General features: G+C 41.7%; 1 long non-coding RNA gene across 1 annotated transcript; it reads right to left on the reverse strand.

Annotated features, from left to right (window-relative positions):
- Nucleotides 1-13,176: 13,176 nt before the first annotated feature.
- LOC146677472 (uncharacterized) lies at nucleotides 13,177-20,495 on the reverse strand. The gene is made up of 3 exons (XR_014907569.1): nucleotides 20,142-20,495; nucleotides 19,947-20,011; nucleotides 13,177-13,361 (listed from the first exon to the last, which is right to left on the reverse strand). It is a non-coding gene; the product is annotated as an uncharacterized LOC146677472 (long non-coding RNA).
- Nucleotides 20,496-20,735: the final 240 nt, after the last annotated feature.

Consider the following 20,735-nt stretch of genomic DNA (forward strand, 5'->3'; position numbering starts at 1 on the left):
ATAAGTTGCTTCGGTATGTTGAGGTTTGGCGGTATTTTAGATTTGTTTATGCATACTGTGAGAAGACCTTGAGAGCACTATTCAAATGGGGTTGAGGCCGTGACTTTGGACCATTGCAGCACCTTTGTTCTTTTCATTTTCTTACACTAAGTTATTGATTTTCTGCTGAGCTTGGGATTAGACCCAATTACAGTCAAGGTTGTCAGACAGATGGTCTCACATTTGACTGAAGAATATTTTGGTGTATAGAGGCGTTTATGCACAAGTCAATGAGAGCAAGGAGTTCAGGTCCTGTTGCATCAAAACAAACCCAAATCATCGCCGGTCCATTGGTGCTTAATAGTTGGTATAAGATGTTTTGCAGATATGATGTGTTTGGTTCTCACCAGATATGTTGCTGTGCATTATAACCAAGTATAGTGCTACAGTGATCTCTTTGGTCCAAAGGACATTGTAGCAGAAGTCTCATGGTTTTTCCAAATGTAGTTTTGTGAACCTAATCCATGCTGCCATGGCGTTCTCATGGAGCAGAACTGCTGCTCCTGCATGTCAAAAGGAGCTAGCTGAGGTGGTTTTGGGCATCTGGTCAGGATGCCTCCTGGGCACCTCCTTTTGGGGGTTTTCCGGTCATCCCTAAGTGGGAGGAGTAGACCCAGAGCCCATTCGAAATTTGGCTTGGTAGAAATGGTCTGACCTAAGTGCAAATTTGCTAGAAGATTGTCTTGAATCTTTATCACTTGTGAATAATCCTTCTCACTGATGGCCAGCAACAATTGCTTCTGTAAGATCACTGTTGGCGCTTTTTCTCTTTAACATTGTGCCAACGGACACCTGAATGCTCCAGACCAGCAACCTTTGGGGGCTGTTAAGGATCAGATTATTTTCATGTCCTGATACATGAAACCTTAGAATTGAAAGAGGGTGTACTTTCTTTTTACTATGACTGTAGGTTAAAGGCTGATTAAATTGGACAAAGTAGAAAGCCTCGCTTTCACTTTTCCACACCTACAGTTTTTGTGATTGACAAGTACATTAAACGCTTAGCAATCAAACAACAGGCTTCATCAGCTGTTGGCACTGCATTATGGGGAACAAAAAGGCTGCAGCTGGTGATTAGTCTGACTGACACCGCTGACACGTTAGCTGGCACAACAGGGGTAGCCTGTTTACAAACCTCGAGATGCAACTGTGTAACCTGACTATAGACTGAGATGGCCCTGAAGGCATCAATATTTAACCAAGCAGGCTGGTGGACAAAAAAAACTTGTCCCGTTTTATCTGTCCCAAGAGGAATCAAGTACTCCAGCAGAGTAATTGCATTACATCACTATGCACAGGCAATTTACACCTTTTTTTCTTCTTAGAGTAAACAGACCATATGCCCAGATAGGCCTTTTGAACCATACAAGGCTTTCCACAAGGATATGAAATAGCCATCCAGATTCGTATAGATATGAATGCATCTATTGCATCCAAATATTTTCGATAATTACATGGAATTATATTGAATGAATTGAAGATGAATTAACCAACATGTTTTAGTCCTTGCAGCTCTTGCAAGGACTAAATTGTTTTAGCCCTGACGTTATTGTCTAAGCGTTTGCTATAACTCAATACCTTCTCTTTGAAGCTCCCTGTAATTGATCAGTGCTTGTTGGCAGCTGTTTTTACAGCTGCTAAAAGGATTGTAGCTTGTTGCTTTAAACCACCGCGTGCACTGTGTCAAAGGCTCTGTTCCTGTTGGGGATACTGCAAGGTCCTAATAATAGAATATTATTCATTGGTCAGAACTAAATATCGGTGGCAAATTGTGTGCTGTTTGACTGTCCAACATATATACATGTATTTCGTGTGCATTCTATGCTGTCTCTACACATATAATGGAGGATAGAGGAGATTACAGGTGGTAGCCGGTGGCAGCGGCTATGGGATGCTCTTGGAAAGGTCTGAAAGCTCTGCTTAGCTCAGGCCTAACTGTAAGTGTGCATGAAAAAAGAAAAACAAGAATAAAAAACAACACACAAGCACTGTGGCGCAGCATGAATTCACAGTGATAAAATTGTAAGGCTTTTCTTTTAATTGTTTTACAACATTATGAATAGTGCTAAACGACCTTGAAAACAGAACACAGAAACATTGTCAAAGGCCCAAATTGCTTTCTTTATATTCTTATGATCAATAGCCTTAGACTGTCTTGCTTAAATGAAATGTTTAGATTTCAAATTCTATTTGAAATGCAAAGTGGTTCATTATGCTAATATGCTGACTCCTGGTGTTTCATATGCATAGATAAACAGTCTAAATGTGAATCTCTTATAGAATTCACTTAGCGAGATGGCGTTACAGATCGCAGTGCACAGGATTTCGGGGAGAACAGCTGAATATATGACAGCTGTACAGTACATTTCTGCACATGTACTGTACCTGTATGTGTAATTTTTATGATTGGATTTCCTTTAGTGCCTAAAAGGAGCAATTAAGTGTTCAGAGGCACCTCGGCTTATTCAAGTGTGCTGATGGATTTAAAGCCCTGCTTAATGGGATGCAGAAAATTGATGGTCTCCTCTCCCAGCTCTGCCAGTGAGTGGGCTACCTCTCTCTCTCGTTCTCTCTCTCTGACATTTTAATACAATTCACTTTGATTCCAAATGTTGTACCTTTCTTCTAACAGATCTGCTTTAATTGTGCACTTCAACCTGCCACCTCTCTCTGACAGTCAGGAAGAAAATGCCACATACCACTTGTTGTATGTCAGGTTGCCTTAAAAGAAGTCTTGTGGGTGGATAAACTAAAATGTGGTTCTCAGCAAGAAATGGCAGCTCTATTTGTGTGTATAAAAGGAGACAGCTTCTGTGTCCATCACCAAGATCTGTTTAGTTAGATTCCATTATATCAGAGCAAGGTCTCCACATTGTCTATTAAAGTGAACTGTATTTCATCAGTCTTCTCCAGTGATAGAGGAAATACAGTACATGAACACAGAGTATAAAGGAGCAGTACAGAGGCTGATGTGACAAAACTGCAGGGGACATCGCAGATTTTAAACGGTGTCAGTCGAAATGTACCTTGATATTTTTGTTTTTGCATCTGTAGATCAGCATAATTGACATGCCTGCAGCTGAGACATATGGTCACAGTATTTGATTAAATTTGAGCAAAATACACATTTAGCTGAAATTTAACCGTATTGTGTGAGGTATGGGAGGGATAGGAAATTGATCCAGTTAGCTTGATTGACAGTGAAAAAGTAAGACCATTAGTTCACTATTCATCTTTGGTCACGGGGACTGGAGCCTGACTTTTCATTGTGAAGCCTGTGAAGATATACAGTAGCAGGAAAATATCAAGTAATTTCACTAATGCTAATACTGGGACCCCAAAGTGTTGGCTTGTCTCAACTTCAGTTCATCTTCAATCCCAACTTTTGGACCGTTTTCAAAAATGTAATTATGAGGAGCTTCATTGGGGTTTGTGGGATTTTACAGGTGCCAGTGATGGGGATTAGGACAGGACCCCGTGGAATTTCGACGCTGGTGAAGATGAAGATGGAGGATTAGATGGAGCTCTGAGTAACCAGGGTGAGGCAAAGAGGAGCTGTTTTGCACCAATGAGGGTCTAAAAGGCAGAAGAGCAGTGAGATTGAAAGCATGCTGAGTGGAGGCTGATTAGCTTGAAGAACGCTGGAAAGAAGATGATTGGATTAGGGCAGTAATGTCACCGCTCAGGTTGACAGCTTGGGAAAGGGTAAGTGATGTAAAAAAATACCCAGGAAACTAGGCAGATTAGTGATTATAGATCTTCTTTACTGAACTCATGCCCATCTACAAACTCGCAAACCTCCGATATATTTTTTAAATCAACTAAACCTAATGGGGCAGACTTTTCACAACTCTTCAAACTGTTCTCCTGACTGGGGGAGTCTGGGAAACTGTGGAGGTTGTTGATTATCAGATCAAATAACAGATTGTTATCAAATAACTTATTGTATTTTATATATATGTGTGTGCACACACACACACACACACACACACACACACACACACACACACACACACACACATAAAAAAAAACAAAAAAAAACACCCAGCACGCCCCTGCGGGCGGTTTATCCTTCAAGCTCGGGTCCTCTACCAGAGGCCTGGGAGCTTGAGGGTCCTGCGCAGTATCTTAGCTGTTCCCAGGACTGCGCTCTTCTGGACAGAGATCTCCGATGTTGTTCCCGGGATCTGCTGGAGCCACTCGCCTAGCTTGGGAGTCACCGCACCTAGTGCTCCGATTACCACGGGGACCACCGTTACCTTCACCCTCCACATCCTCTCGAGCTCTTCTCTGAGCCCTTGGTATTTCTCCAGCTTCTCGTGTTCCTTCTTCCTGATATTGCTGTCATTCGGAACCGCTACATCGATCACTACGGCCGTCTTCTTCTGTTTGTCTACCACCACTATGTCCGGTTGGTTAGCCACCACCATTTTGTCCGTCTGTATCTGGAAGTCCCACAGGATCTTAGCTCGGTCATTCTCCACCACCCTTGGGGGCATCTCCCATTTTGACCTCGGGACTTCCAGGTTATACTTGGCACAGATGTTCCTGTACACTATGCCGGCCACTTGGTTATGGCGTTCCATGTATGCCTTGCCTGCTAGCATCTTGCACCCTGCTGTTATGTGCTGGATTGTCTCTGGGGCATCTTTACACAGCCTGCACCTGGGGTCTTGCCTGGTGTGATAGACCCCAGCCTCTATGGATCTTGTGCTCAGAGCTTGTTCTTGTGCTGCCATGATTAGTGCCTCTGTGCTGTCTTTCAGTCCAGCTTTGTCCAGCCACTGGTAGGATTTCTGGATATCAGCCACCTCCTCTATCTGCCGGTGGTACATACCGTGCAGGGGCCTGTCCTTCCATGATGGTTCCTCATCTCCCTCCTCTTTCTTGGGTTTCTGCTGCCTGAGATATTCACTCAAATTGCTATGTAACAGGAGTACTGTCTAAAACCCCATGCACGACACCACCACTTCTTCTTGCACTTTAGTCAAACTTCAGTCTGGTGTGTTTGGTAATGTAGAGGACAGCTCCAACACAGAGACTATATCTCCCACATGTAGAGTGACTCAGTGACAGGAAAAAAATATATATAAAAAAGACATTCAAACTCATGTCTTATTACTTAGCATTTGAGAGACTCAGTCTATCTTCACTCCTGGACTCTCAGCATCTGTCATCTCTTTACCAGAAGCCCCAAGCAATTTCTGGAACACAGCATACAACATACCGTATGCAGACACAGCAACACAACACATACATTTTAACTCGGATTCACTCTTTTGAACTTACATAATGAATCTACATTCAATCTATAATCCCTACAGAATATCTGTTCGGTAATGTGGAAACAAAATACAGTACTGCATTGATGCACAATAAAAATGTCTCTTTTTATATACACAATAACGTAGATGGCGAACCCTGCAGCTATTTTGGTGTTTTCTCGTTTCTTCAGTGTAAGTGCGGCTCAGTGACTGTAGCTTATATATCAAAATGATGGCAGTTGGTGGGTGACTTCATGAGGATACAAGCATCGGGAGTTTAAGAATCAGTGGTGAGTAGCATACCAATGACTGTTTTGCAATAGTACAATTGTCAGTGGAGCAAGAAATCTCTGCATGACACAAAATCAGTTTAGGAACTATAGTAAGTTGTTAACAGCTCTCTGAAACAGTATCAAATTAAATGAAAAAAACATGTGCTCTATGAAGGGACATTGTTTTTGTGGCCAATAGATTTCATTCGATTGAATTATGTTGTACAAATCGATTCTTAAATGTACCTTCTTAGCAAGAAATACAAAAAAGAAAAGCTGAAATGTCTGTGTATATAACGCACAGTGTTCACTGGATTGGACAGTGGAAAAAAAAACATAGCAAACACGCAGATATTTTAAAGCATTATGGTGTTTAAGCCCAACTCAGTCCTGAAACTGTTCCTCAGTGGGTATAAAATCACTTTTAGAGTGAAATGAGCAAACTGTGAGTTTAATTTTATTACACGTAGATATCAAGAAGAGATGAGATATGAGTTTATCTGGAACCTCATGCACACTGAGTGAGTTATGTTTATAGGAACTGGTGAGAATTGATAAGTATCTAGTGATTCTGATTCCATTATCAATGTCACTTATAGGTTTGATTTGTTATCAGTTCTCTTATTGATTCTCATTGGGTCCTTGCTAGCTCTGCTTTGAGAGTAATCACCATCACTAAGCAGCATATCAAAGACATTACATTTGTGCATGAATTTCATGCTGTGACGTCAAATGTTTTTGGATATTGGAGGTGTTTTCCCTCCTTGTTTTGATCAGTGTTGGCTCATTACTCACAAAAAGTAATGTCAAATCAAATCAAATCACTTTTTATTGTCACATCACATGTGCAGGCACACTGGCACAGCACATGCGAGTGAAATTCTTGTGTGCGAGCCCCACAAGCAACAGATGTGCAAACACAACAACACAAACGAGCAAAATACAAGAATGGCCAACCTGAAACTAATAAATATATGTACAATATATAATAGTGTATGCATTTCTGGATGTGTATACTAAATATTTTCCTACGTGTGTGTGTGTGTGTGTGTGTGTGTGTGTGTGTGTGTGTGTGTGTGTGTGTGTGTGTGTGTGTGTGTGTGTGTGTGTGTGTGTGTACACATTTTTACAAATTAAATAGTAAAAAAAAAATAATAATAATAATAATAATAGTAATAATAAAATATATAAAATATACAGAGTTGAATATGTGCAAAACAAGTGGCATTTATATACAGTGTGGAGTGCATAATGTTAAAGTTCCAGTAGTGAAGCTGAGGTGTCTATGACGTGTTCAGCAGTCTGATGGCCTGATGGAAAAAGCTGTCTCTCAGTCTGCTGGTACGGGACCGGATGCTGCAGAACCTCCTTCCTGATGGAAGCAGTCTGAACAGTTTATGGCTGGGGTGACTGGAGTCCTTGATGATCCTCCCCGCTTTCCTCAGGCAGCGCTTCCTGTAGATGTCTTGGAGGGAGGGAAGCTCACCTCCAATTATCCGTTCAGAGCACCGCACTACTCGCTGGAGAGCTTTGCAGTTGTAGGCGGTGCTGTTGCCATACCAGGTGGTGATGCATCCAGTGAGGATGCTCTCAATGGCACAGTGATAGAAGGTCTTGAGGATGCGGGGGCTCATGCCGAATCTTTTCAGTCTCCTGAGAAAGAAGAGGCGCTGCTGCGCCTTCTTCACTGTTTTGTTTGTGTGTACTGACCACGTAAGATCCTCAGCCAGATGTACTCCAAGGAACCGGAAGCTGCTCACTCTCTCCACAGCAGCGCCGTTGATGGTGATGGGGGTGTGTACTTCTCTGCACCTCCGGAAGTCCACTATCAGCTCCTTTGTCTTTGCGACGTTGAGGGTGAGATGGTTGTCTTGACACCAGTGGGTCAGGGCGCTGACCTCCTCCCTGTAAGCCGTCTCATCACCGTTGGTGATAAGACCCACCACTGTAGTGTCGTCCGCAAACTTCACAATGATGTTGGAGTTGTTAGTGGCTGTGGCTGTGGCTAATGTGGTACACATATTACACAGAACACTTATTAAAAGTGATGCAGTACATTACTTAATTACGCCAAGGAGGAAAAAATTCATGATGCTACTCATAACATTACTTTGATCTTATTCTGTAAAATTATTTGAAACACAATAGCTCATAATTACCATTAACAATATAGACCTGAGGCTACAGTCCCACACACCAACACAAATCCCTGTCCTGATGAGGACACACGTGATCTTTTTCTTAGTATTTAGGTATGAACAATAGAAACATGTGCAGGTAGAAACGAAGGCTGCGGCCTGACTGCTTATCTGTTTGTCACCTGATGAAGTTCAGCGGCGACTGGCTTCACTGCAGCTCACAAATGACGGCTCACTTGACCCCAGTCCTTGGCTGGGATTGGAATTCCCTCAGCTTCAGCATCACTCTGGGTTTTTGGCTAGCTTACCATTATCAGCTCTCTCTGCAGATACTTGCAAAGAGTTGAAGTTGTGTTAGCAGCATATTACAGTTTTTTCTGTTCTGGATACAGTTTTCACTTTATCATTACGCTCTTGTCCTTCTGTGCAACAAAAATAAAAGTAATGTCCATATCCATGCTGTAAACTACTCTAATATTTCCTCCTCCAACACATGAACGGAAATCAGCTCATTGTATCACATGTGCAACAACCGATAAGGTTTAATAGGCAAGCGGACTAATGATTCCAAGGAATTTGATTCCTCTAGTTTGCATGCCAAAGTATCCTTGGCCAAGATACTTAACCAGTGTGATTGTGACTGATAGCTAAATAAGGCACCACAGTGGTGTGGCGGTTGGCACCATTGCCTCACAGCAAGAAGTTTCCTGAGTTTAAATCCATGGGTTGTCTAGGGCCTTTCCGTCTTGATATTGCGACAGAGCTCGGTCGTTTCTCTCTCTCTACTTTTGCTTCTTCCCACAGAGCAAAGATGTGTTAGGTTAATTAAGTGGTGATGCTAAATTGGCTGTAGATGTGAATGATTGTCTGTCTCTGTGTTAGCCTAGATAGGCTCCAGCACAACCTTGAACTGGATAAGAGGGATCAATGGATGTATGGAACTAGTAGAAGTCATTTTCTGCTTGACTTTATTAGTCTTTCACATCACTGTGGAGGAATTTTGACCCACTTTTCTTTACAATGTGTAGAATATTTAGCTGATTTAGAGTTTAGAAATGTGTTAAAATATAATGTAGAAGTGTTGTAGAGACACTGACACGGCCCTCAATATAATAAAGGCTGATTGTGTCGTGAACTTAGGAGTAGAGTGTAGGAGACCTCCCCCACTGAGTGGAAATTCCCCAGAGGAAGTCTTAGGGTGGGGTCTCAACATTTCTAGGGGGTAGGGGGGCCAGTGGCGCAATGGATAATGCGTCTGACTACGGATCAGAAGATTCTAGGTTCAACATTTCTAACTGGATAACTGTGGTTTGGAAGGGAGAGGGGTTTTATGACTTGGGAGTTACCTACATCCACAGTGTTTTAACTGTCACGCACACACATCCACACGCACACTCACTCATGTGCACTCACGCCTACACGCAGGTATGCGTACACAGGCACACACAAGCACTCACATAGACACGAGGGAACGCGCACATGTAGGCATTCATGTGCTCGTGCACATAGACACAGACAGAGTTTGCAGCACACCGTAGGGGGTTTTATGATGGGGTCACTTCTATAAAGCTGGCTGTAACTAACAAAGGGGTGAAGACTTTTTGCAGAGGGACACCGGCCTCGTCTTCCCTTCTAGAAGTGCTTAAATGAAGATAAATGAAGATGAGTAAAGATGAATAAAGATTTTGTGAAAATGACTACGGAGTCCGGTGCCATCTCTGGACGCTCGAGGAATGAAAAGAACCGGGGTAAAACTGATTTCGCAACAAATGTTTCTTCTGTTCATTGAGATTTGGGGGAATTAGTTCATGCACAGTTCTCTTAAGTCAGTGCCCGTGTCCTGTGGCTGCAAAACAAGTGCTTGACAGATGTATGAGATGTTTGTGCTGATTTGGTTTTTACTGCTTTGAGCTCATCTGTCCATTGTTCCTAAAGTCTTGTGATTTTGTTTTGATGCAAATCTGGCAACAGTTCCATACAAGTCATACTTGTTTAACCTTTTTCTAATTGGACTGTGTAGCGGTAGCAAGGCAATGTGAAGGGGATCAAATGGGGGGGGGGAAAAAAAAACAAAAAAAAAAAAAAAACCACACACACACCACACGAGCCTTCAACAGTTTTTCAAAGATTTGAATATATTCTCTCTTTTTTCTGGTACAGAGGTTTTGTCATGCTCACCAGCAACACATCTAGAAATACCCGCTCGAGCCTCACAAACTCCTCCTTAAATAGATGCTGGTCATACCATCACCAATAAAATGTAAAAAGTCCCCCCCTCCGACACAGCCCAGCTACAAAAACCTATACAGTGAAATACTGTGGTTATTTTGACACACCTCACAAATATCCGATTACAAAACACCCCCCAGCTAAACAATATCCAAACTAACTAAGTCAAATCAAACTGAAAATTCAGCCCACTACACCCCTCAGCTCTCATCAGATGGTTCAACCCACTATCAGTGGGTGATTGGAGAACTCCTTTCAGGTGAACATCATTAGGCCATAATCATGTGTGCACTCCATGACTCAGGCCTTCAGGAAGTTGACTGAGAGAGAGAGAGAGAGAGAGAGAGAGAGAGAGAGAGAGACTCCTGGGATATGATTGGCATTGCCTGAAAGGACCCTCTTAAATCCTATGGAAGCAGTAAAGATACTACTTGTACTATAAAAACTTTCTTCTTCATATGACTGTAAGCTGTAATGTGCAATTTTTAAATTTGTTTTGGACTGTATGACTTGTAAAACCTGTAATCAGGTCTAGATATTGTTGGTTTGTTGCTCGTTTTTACATGTACCACACAACAGTGGTTAATATTTTTAAAACCAGCTGTCACTATTGGTAGTACTATTTGTTTTTAAGCAGGGTAGCTGTCTGGGATGAGGTTGCCGAGGCAGCAAACGTGACATTAAGGTGCATTGAATTGCTCAAACCATTATCTGTGTGGGCACAGATGCACTTTACAGAGACTTGTAAAGTCCTGTACTCAGGAGCTGGCAGGCTAAAGACAGTTTAATGTCCTTGTGTTTTCACTTGCACCCCATCAATGAATTCTTGGGCTGCACTACATTGTGAAAGACACAAAAATATTTGACACTTGCTGCTTATTTTTACCACTACTGTTTGCATTGTTTTTAATGACCAAACGTTTTAAATTATATGTCTGTGACCCTGGAATTTTGATTTTAAGTAAGAATAGTATGAGAAACCACCTACCTCACATGCAACTGGTTATGTAATGTGAGAAGAAAAAAGAAAAAAAAAACACCAGGCACACTAGGATAAAGAAAGTTCAAGTTTAGCCAACAGTTTTAAAAATGCCAGCCCTTGAACTATTTTCCCTCTAGCTGCTAATTCAGACCTAATACAGTCAGCAAGCACCACCGTGGAGGACATTGTTTATACAGCAGTTTAAAAGAGAGGTCGCAAAGAGAAGCTTTCCATCACTTGTTGAACCACTTGACACCTGCCCCAATGAGAGAGTTTCCAAGATGAATGGTCACCTAAGGCACTCATCACCTCACCTGTGACAAGCTGTGCTGTGAAAAGACTCTTCTTTGCTGTCAGTCTGATATAAACTGGCATCAGGACATCAGTGGGGGCACTGGTGATAAACAGTTCAGGTTAACTGAAGGAAAATCGACTAATTTTATTAGATCATAATAAAATATTAATCAAATCAATTTTGATGCAGTCAAATAAAAGCAAAAAGGAAAGAAAATCAGCAACATGATTTATTGGGCATATTTTTAATGGAGACTTAATGGGTGCGATCAGACTTTATGATGCTACTTCTGTGACCCTGAATGGATAAACAGGTATAAAAATGGAAGGATAAATGTTGCTATTGCCAGGTGCATGCATATCCCTGTACTGTATGTGTGTATGGGCTTTTCCTAGGCTTTTAGGAGCTGGTTTTTATTGCTTGTCCTTGTCGTCCTTGTGTAATCGGTGTTTGTGCAAGTGCGCGCGCGCTCTCCACAGATTTCAGTATTACTGTTTTTTCTGGTAGCTTATTGTAATGTTGCGTCTGTTTTTTTTTTTTGTATTTGTTTTTTTGAAAAACTTATTCCACAGATCCCTCAAAGACCAGCAAATCTTGTTACTAAACATTTGCATGTTTACAGTAAGGATTATATATATATATATATATATATATATATATATATATATACATACATACATACATACATACATACATACATACATACATACATACATACATACATACATACATACATACATACATACATACATACATACACACACACACACACACACACACACGCACGCTCCATTATCTGGCAGTCATGATTATTTTTTTTTTTTTCCCACACGTTTATTTATTTAACCAGGACATACTGTGGTGGCTCTTTGCAGTCAACTGCACTGCAACTTAAGATTCCAGCAGATAGAAAAATGCTGCAAAAGTACACAAATCATAATACAACACAACACAAAGGTTGAACAAAATAAAATGAAAGTGTTTTTGGGCAGACAGTAATGTAGGAACAGCTGCAGAAGTAACCACAGCTATTAGCTGTATCTACAGTATTATATGAATCATGCAATAAGAACACACATTACTGCATATTTTTCTCCCTCACAACACTAATGAAACCTCTGCTTCTTTTAAGCATATTTCATTTGTGTTTTGTGACAAATTTTTTTTCCACCGCTATTGCGTTGTCTTATGTTTTATTCAACTTCCGTGGTCTTTTGTTCAGCTGTTTTGTGCTGTGTTTGTGAACCTTGATCAAATTATTATTATTTTTTAAACTTACTGTTACTTTTATTTTTGTATCCACACCCAAGTCAAGCCAGCTGCTTTAAAGCTAGGCATTGTTTGATATACAAACAATATGTCAGTCAACCTCATCTTACAATTCTTGACTTTGTAAGTCTGAATAGAATAAAGTACTCTATTGGGGTGATATGTTATTAGAAGGTTTTTAAGATAAGATGGGGCCTGATTATTAGATTATGGCTGTAACAGGGTGCCAGTTGAGATAAGCCAATATTGCTAAAACCTACAACAGCTACTACCCCTTGGAAACCCATTTAATGAAGCTCTCTATGCACTGTTCTTGAGCTGAAGACCACATGAAGTTTGGAGGGCTGCAGCGATTAACTCTGTAGAAAGTTGGTAACCTCTGCACACTATGTGCTTCAGCATCTGCTTGTCAGGGCCAGGAGAATGAACCCAAACGCGGACATGGACGGAGGCACTATAATTCAAACATGAACTGTGAGCCAGACGTAGAGCGATGAAACTATACAGATTAAAGAGTCCACGAACGGGGGCTAAAGGTGAAATGGGTCGTGGTTTGGAGAAGGTGCTCAGAGTCACTGCAACGAGAGGAGAGAAATGTCAGGAGAGTTCCAAAGAGGTGTCAGGTAAGTAAGTCAGGTGACTTTCAGTCTCTTACTCGTTCGCAGGTGGAGAACAACGTGGTGGGGAAAGCAGTCAGAGAGGTCCGGGTGAGTTTCCTGTCAGATGTCGTGATTGCATGAATCCCAGTAGCCATGGCAGGGAGGCAGGCAGATGGAATGAAGAGAGGAGTAGAGCATGGACTGTTACAGTGAAGCTCCTGAGAAGACCAGCGTCCGAATAAAGATGAGTATTGTTAGTAGGTGAACAAGATTACTGGAAAAAGAAAAAAACAAACAAGGTAAGTGGGACTAGTAACTGTGAGAGCTTTGGCGGCCAACACTAAAACAGGTTAGCTATAGATCTGGTGATGAGATCACTGGTCTTAAATACAGGCAGCCTAATTGCTGACAGGTGTGGACAGAACGCTGAATGGAATGGCTCCGCCCAGAGGTGGAAACGGGCAGTCAACCTGGACCATGACGCCACTAACCCAGCTCTATGATTTCACATGGCCTACCACTTTGTGGCTGAGTTGCTGTCATTCCCATTCACTTGCACTTTGTCATAATTCCACTAACAACTGACTTTTGAATATTTAGTAGTGATATCATGACTGAACTTGTTGCACAGGTGACATCTTGTCATGGTACCACACTGAAGTTCACTGAGCTCCTGAGAGCGACCCATTCTTTCACAAATGTTTGTGGAAGCAGTCTGAATGCTTAGGTGCTTGATTTTATACACCTGTGGCCGTGGGAGTGATTGGAACGCCTGTATCCGATGATTTGGAAGGGTGCGTGAATACTTTTGGCAATGTAGTGTAGGAGTGAAGACGTGTCACAGGAAGTTGCGTCCTATTACAGTAGCTCTTTAGATTGACCCATTCTTTCACAAATGTTTGTGAACTGCATGGTAGCTGCTTGATTTTATACACCTGTGACCTCAAAGATAAAGAGGTGTGGCCCAATACTTGTGTCTATTTAGAGTAGTTGCATGTAGCCCCTTCTTTTACAACGAATTCATGATGCAAGCATTTGATTCATAATTTCTTTTGGTCAGCTAAAACCAACAACATTTCTGCTCCGGCTTCTTTTTCTATGATCCCAGCTGCAGCGATGACCCACACAGCAACAACACATTGTTTGATGAGCAGTTTGTGATGATTAACTTGCATGCCCGAGGCACCAACTCCGTGATGGTCTTTTGTAATTTCATTCTCAATTTATCTGATTCAGATGTAGCAGAACGTGTGCTTAAAGCCAGCAGCATATATCATTATTCAGAACATTACTTTCTGATGGCAGCCTAAAAAGCTGCTTTCCCTTTAACTGCACCCATAAATCAGTGAAAAGCTTTTATGTTTCATTATGGGATGGAGGCATTATCCATCATTTGTCTGTTTTCAGGTTTGCTGTCTGGTCTGCAGACTAAAAAGGGAATATTTAAAAAGGTTAGATGGCGGTTTTGTCAAAACTATGAAGGCTTTAAAGTGCTTTCTCTCTTCAGAGGTAATAAGTAGGAATAATGAAACATTTTAACTTTTTTAAACAATTCTTTGAGCTCACTACATTTTTCCCCTTCAAATATTTACAACATTTTTCTGTGGTTCGTTTAATTGAATTGCCTGACGACATACAAACAGCAGCATGTTACTTAGTCGAAACAGAAGACCAGATATTCCCTCGGTGTGTACAGTATGCCAGTAGATCGTTGCTGTAGTGCTTCAAACTAAAGTAGACTTCCCACTGTGATCTCCTCATCTAAATCAGGCTTTAGCTGCACAGAGTAATTGCTTCCTGTGGCACATTTATAAACTGTGATTATAAAGCAGGTCAAAAAAAAGTGTTTAGTTCATTATAAGAACTTGAACTTTGCTGGAGGTTTTAATGGTCCTCTGACTCTTTGCCAAGAGATTCATTTGGGTTTAATCTTCATCTCCCCAGGTACAAAAGAGTGTGTGTGGGATAGATTCTCCTCCATAAAGAGATTCCTGCAGAAGTGCCTCTTATTTAAGATATCCAATGCAGCGAGGACATGGCATCAGTCATTTGTTAAAACTGTTTATCGTCCGAGTCTGCAAGTCGATTAAGGCTAACATCACCCCTCAATTTCACTGATATTATAGATTTAACAAGCCCTTACCATGATTTAATTATGTGATACACTTTAGTCAACCAAGGCAAATGATCACTACAAGGCATTATTTAAAAAAAAAATACTATCAGTATAAGGGAAGAAAGGCTATACATTTTATCAACCACTTTTAGGGTATTTGTTTTTCTTTCTTCTATTTTTTCCCTCCATATTGTAATTAGCACAAATTAAACCATTCTGGTGGAAAGCTGCAGTCAATTAACTGAGATTGCAAGAGCGAAAACAGTGACCTTTAATCATTACACAATGTGCCGAAACTATTTACAGATCCTGCAGTTTTGTTTGGATTACAGACGAGAGCCTTATTTCTAGATCTGAGTTTATGTTTGTTTGAAAAATTAGCTTAGATGTATTGCAATTAACTACTTTTCATTAAAAAAAAAATCAAATCTGAGGAGAAGTGCAATAAAAGTAGACATATCTTTACGGTGTTACAAGTAGTCCAGTTCAGAGCAACTTGCACGGGGCGTGGAAATATTAATTCCCACCATCTTTGCCATTGTGCTTGGTTGGCCTGTTGTGCTCTGATAAAGCAGCTCCACATAAATCAGCCTAACGGTGTTTACAGCATGAGCTATAAGTGGCTATTTAACTAGCAAGTAAAAAAAAAATTCATTTGGCTATTGCACCCTTGCTTTATTGAGCCAAAATTCATCATAAACACGCTAACCCAAGTTTGTTGTCTTGCAATATTTTGAGCATACATCAAGCTTTATTGTTTGCTGCTAACTACACTTGCACAGAACGGTACCTATGGCATATGCTGTACAGCTCCCAGTTCTTCCAGCCACCATGAATGAGTAATAATGCTCCTTTTAAATGGAGGTGAAAGACTCTGACACTGAGCGCCATTATCAGAGACAAGAGTTTTTCTGAGGCCAACCAAAACGAGCACAAAAGAGTGACAGGGCGCTGAAAGAAGATAAGGCTCCCCAATTTACAGGCCTTGAGAGTCAAAGGAAGACTCGGGCACTTATATTAAAGGTTTAAAAATGGAGTTGTGTTTTTATTTCTTTTCCCCAGACCTCATTTTATCTGCTCTGAAGCTGTTGGTGCAATTGGTTTAAAGTACAGAAGAGTCTGCCCTCACTTCACTGCTTTGCCTCTGTCGGATTGTGTGCAAACTCGCCACTATGCATCTTTATTCCTTGGTGTGTATGCTTGGTATTTATTATCAAACAGAATAACCCTCCCTCTGATTTCATAGAACATTCATTATTGTGAGGAAAGGGAAGCTTTCCTCAGCGAAGGCCTTGCTGTGTGAGAAAAGGAGAAGAGTAGGAGAACATTGGTTTAAAACCTTTAATGCCTTTGGGAGGGAAAGGAGGTTTGACAGAATGTGTGTGTAAATACGGCGGGTGGTTGAGCTAAAGATGCGGCATGTTGTCCTCGAGGTTAGTATGAGAAACCACGCTTCTGGTGATAGGTGACATTTTATTGATCTGCAGCCAAGTTGGAGCTAAGCAGCAGCGTGAGCGAGGTAGCATTACGTGACTGGATATTGAAATTGTGACAGCGACGGGCTTTTTCTGTCCTCACTGGGCTGGGTCTTCATCCCCTCCTCCATTGTGCCTTTCTATATTTTTTCTACTTTTCCCTGCCTTTCTCTGTCTTAATGATTGAAACATATGTCTCAAACTCTAAAAAAAAAAATATTCCCAGAGAGGCAGAAGACCAAAGTGAGCAGAGGAACTGTGGCACGCTTTAATTGAGACCTTACATCACCCTTTACCCACTGGGGTCCGCTGTCTTTGTTTTATTCAGCACATGGCTTCTTGGACTCGTCCTCAGACACAGATTGACACAAACACAGATGCACAAATAGAAAAACAGAAAAAAGTAAGGAGTCCTCTTCTCCTGTAGACACAGGGACCTTGAGACAGCTGCTGTGAATGGCAGAAAAACAATGAAGCACTTTTCGTCCTCCAGTGAAGAGGCGTTGCCAGGCAGCAGGAGCAGGAGGTTGTTACCACCTTCATTCTGCCTCCCCACTCACAAGGCTTTCAGGAGAGGGTCTGTGTTTCACAGGAACCCAGGACCTCAAAACTCTATGCTTCCCCATATAAATATATATAGGGCTTAGACAGACTTTAGCAATGAGTTCTAACTAGCATTTTACACGAGAAATGGATATCGATTGCATTGAAAATGAGTAAGTAGTGAGACAAAACATTTCAAATATGGCCATAAACAATATTATTTATGTGTTGGGGATTATTCCTAAACATAAGCCTCGATGTGAAGCCATAATAATTTTTTCTGATTGAATAAAATTTGGCCATAGTAGAGGAGTAGCTACTGTTAGAGAGATATGGGGTATTATATTCACATGGGAAGGTCCGGGTAATATTTTTTTTAACTAATATATCACACAAGCATTTAATTACAAGTAATAATAATATCCTCCTCCCTGAACCGTTCCCTGCAGCTTCAGGTCAGGCGCCAGCTCTAATTGTAGTTTGTGATTAGGTTGTAAATAAAAGCAGTAAATATATGTGGCCTTCTTGGAGTCCTTGGGAGGGGTGCTGGAAGGCTCCTCATCTGGCAACATTGTTGTAGTGCTGGGGGACTCGTGTAGGTAACAGGTGCAAAACCTCGGTATGCGTGGATTTGTTTAATCGTGGGCTTCGGTGCTAATCACAGTTAGTCCAAAACTATTTTAGATCGTTTAATTGGGCTATTCATACCTTTGACATTCCAAGTTAAAAATCTAATACCACTATTGCCTAAGGACTGACCTGAAGTGCTGATCATTGCAGAAAGACAAAAGAGAAAATACTTATTTCTTCACCCCCAAAGAAAGAACAAGTGGGAAAAACACACTCACACAAACACACAACGCAAACCCACAACAACAAAAGTACAGCTTCAGAATAAAAATAATAATAACACGTCAAACACACCCACCCGCCTCCCCCCTGCACAGCAAAAGCCCCCATCCCCAAACGACGGAGACGGCAGTGCACGCTCCCACCCGGAGCAATCTGAACAAAAACGCTCCCGACTACGAAACGAACCGTGTCAAACCAAAGCTCCAACAGAGTCTTTTCTCAATAGATTAAAAGGCACAAATAAAATAAAAATAACCCAATTATATTTTACTATTAGACAGGTAAAACAAAACAAGTGTTTGGCAGAGTAACAAACTTAGCTTACCACAATGATGTTTGGATTAGGATCATACGCTATTTCAAACAGACAAACATTGTCCTGCTATATCTTTTATCTTGTGGTTATTGTCTTAATATATTCCTTGGCCTCATCTGGCGAGACGAAGTCGCGCTGCATTCCTTGATAAGTGATCCGTAGTCTTGCCGGATAGAGGATCCCAAATCGGACTCCCTGGATGCCGCGAAGCTGGCGACGGACCTCATTGAAAGCCGCACGGGCCCGCGCTGTCTTAGCGGTGTGGTCGGGGAACACAGAAATGGTCATATTATTTATCTGCACTCTCTGCAGCTCCCTGGCCTTCTGGAGAATCCTAGCACAGTCCGCGTAATAGTGCAGCCTCACAACCACAGCACGGGGACGTTCACCGGTGTTAGGTTTGGGGGCCAAAGTTCGGTGGGCTCTGTCTACAAGCGGCTCCTTCCCAAGCTGAAATGCCTCCATCAACAGCACGGACACATCTGTAGCGGACAGGACGTTCTCCTCTGGCACACCAACAATGCGTATATTATTGCGGCGAGACCTGGACTCCAAATCCTCGCATTTATTCTCCAATTTGGCCAACTCCTTTGACATCGCATCAACTTTGGCTTGGAGGTGGACAATATCATCTGTACATGTGGAGAGAGACTGCTCCATCCCCGTAACCGTGCTCCCGAGGCCAGCGAATTCCTGCCGCATGGTAGTTATATCTGAGGAAAGGTCCGTTTTCAGTTGCTGTATGTCGGACCTGATAGACGTGAGATTCTCCGCAAACGCTGCCGTCAGTTCCTTTTTAAACAGTGATGAAATTTCTTCACGAAGTTCAGAGAGGAGTTCAGCCTTCGTGAATTTTTCCGTATCGACGAGCGGCGTGTCGGGTGACCCAGGCCGTGGCGAAGTTTTACCACGAGGCGGGGATGCAGTGTTAGCAGCAGGCCGCAAGTTCGGCTGAGAGGTGCTTGCGCTCTTATTAACCTTACGCGACATTGTAAACACAAAAGGCAAAAACAGTCTTGTCTCGGAACTATACAAAAAGAAAAAACCCGTCAAAAAGTGCCTGGAAATGCTAGATAATAACTAGACTCTGCAGGAGCTACGCTCGGTGCGACCTACGCCATAGTCACATAAACCGGAAGTCCCGTTAGTCCATAACTAATCCTCTGTTCAAGTAAGCATAAGGATGGACTAGCAACAGTGGTAGATAATCTCATATATACATACTCAAATAGAGCAGCGTGAACTGATAGCGGTGGTCCATCTGGTGGTAAGTCGGATAAGATGCCGGAAAGTGAGTTTGTCTTGGGAGCTGGTTTTCTAGCAGAACTTTTGCAGTAGTCATAGGGAAGCTGGGGACAATGAGTCTGAATAGTCCTTAATTCCTCCCTCCATTTCTGAGACTGCTGTACCTAGCTGCACTTAGCTGTTCACACCTGGATGCGCATGGCCACACACGCTCCACATCTCCTCATCCGTAATCCAGTCGTGTTTTCAGGTATTCATCGTTTATCAGCAGAGTCGGGATTGTCAGCTACTCAATAAGTCGCTGTGACTCACCTCAGAGCAGAGCAGCGTCCTCAGTCTCTCCTGTAATCCTCTAATTCCTCGCTGGGTTGCTCCCCCTTTAATGAATGTTATGTATATGGAATTTGTTACATGTAGTTATTTATTTATTTTTTTTGTATTTGTCAAACGACTACTTCTATGTAGCTCTTATCAGCCTGAATAGAAAAACAAATGGGGCAGACTTACACATGTGGCCCCACAGTTCACTGTGGAAGCAAAGACTTGCAGTGACACTGGATTTGAGTAATAAGACCTAAATGAGAAAAGAGAGTAATTCAGGCTGAAGTCATAAAACATTGAAAACAGGGAAGGATTATGATAATATGTGCTAATTTTGTGTTCATTCTTGTTCTGAAGACTGTAGTTCTCCAGTGTCACTCAGGACTGGTATGTGCAGCAATATGTGTCTTTGTTTTTATCTCCCCACTACTCACCCACTTTTCGATCCTTTTACCCACCCATACCCCACTCTCCTCGAGCTGTCGTTCTTCACCCCTGGCCCCAGATTAGCATATTATAATAAACTTATATACATATATTCAATTTGTACATATTTAGAAATGTATATTAGGTTGAACTACTTAGGCACTCAGGATTTATATGTATGTCTGATATGCTGCCGCGGTGCAATTAATGCAAACTGAAATCAAGCACAGCAAACACTATAATCTGATATGATCACCGTAATTATACTCACAATCAGGGTTTCCACAGTGTCTATAACACATGTGGAATATTAATGTCGTTCACATTAAAGCAGCACACATTTCTGTTATTTTG

The sequence above is a fragment of the Rhamphochromis longiceps genome, linkage group LG2 (assembly GCF_057381845.1).
Source record: "Rhamphochromis longiceps isolate RC_006_pf linkage group LG2, R_longiceps_female_GT1.1, whole genome shotgun sequence".
NCBI lineage: Eukaryota > Metazoa > Chordata > Actinopteri > Cichliformes > Cichlidae > Rhamphochromis > Rhamphochromis longiceps.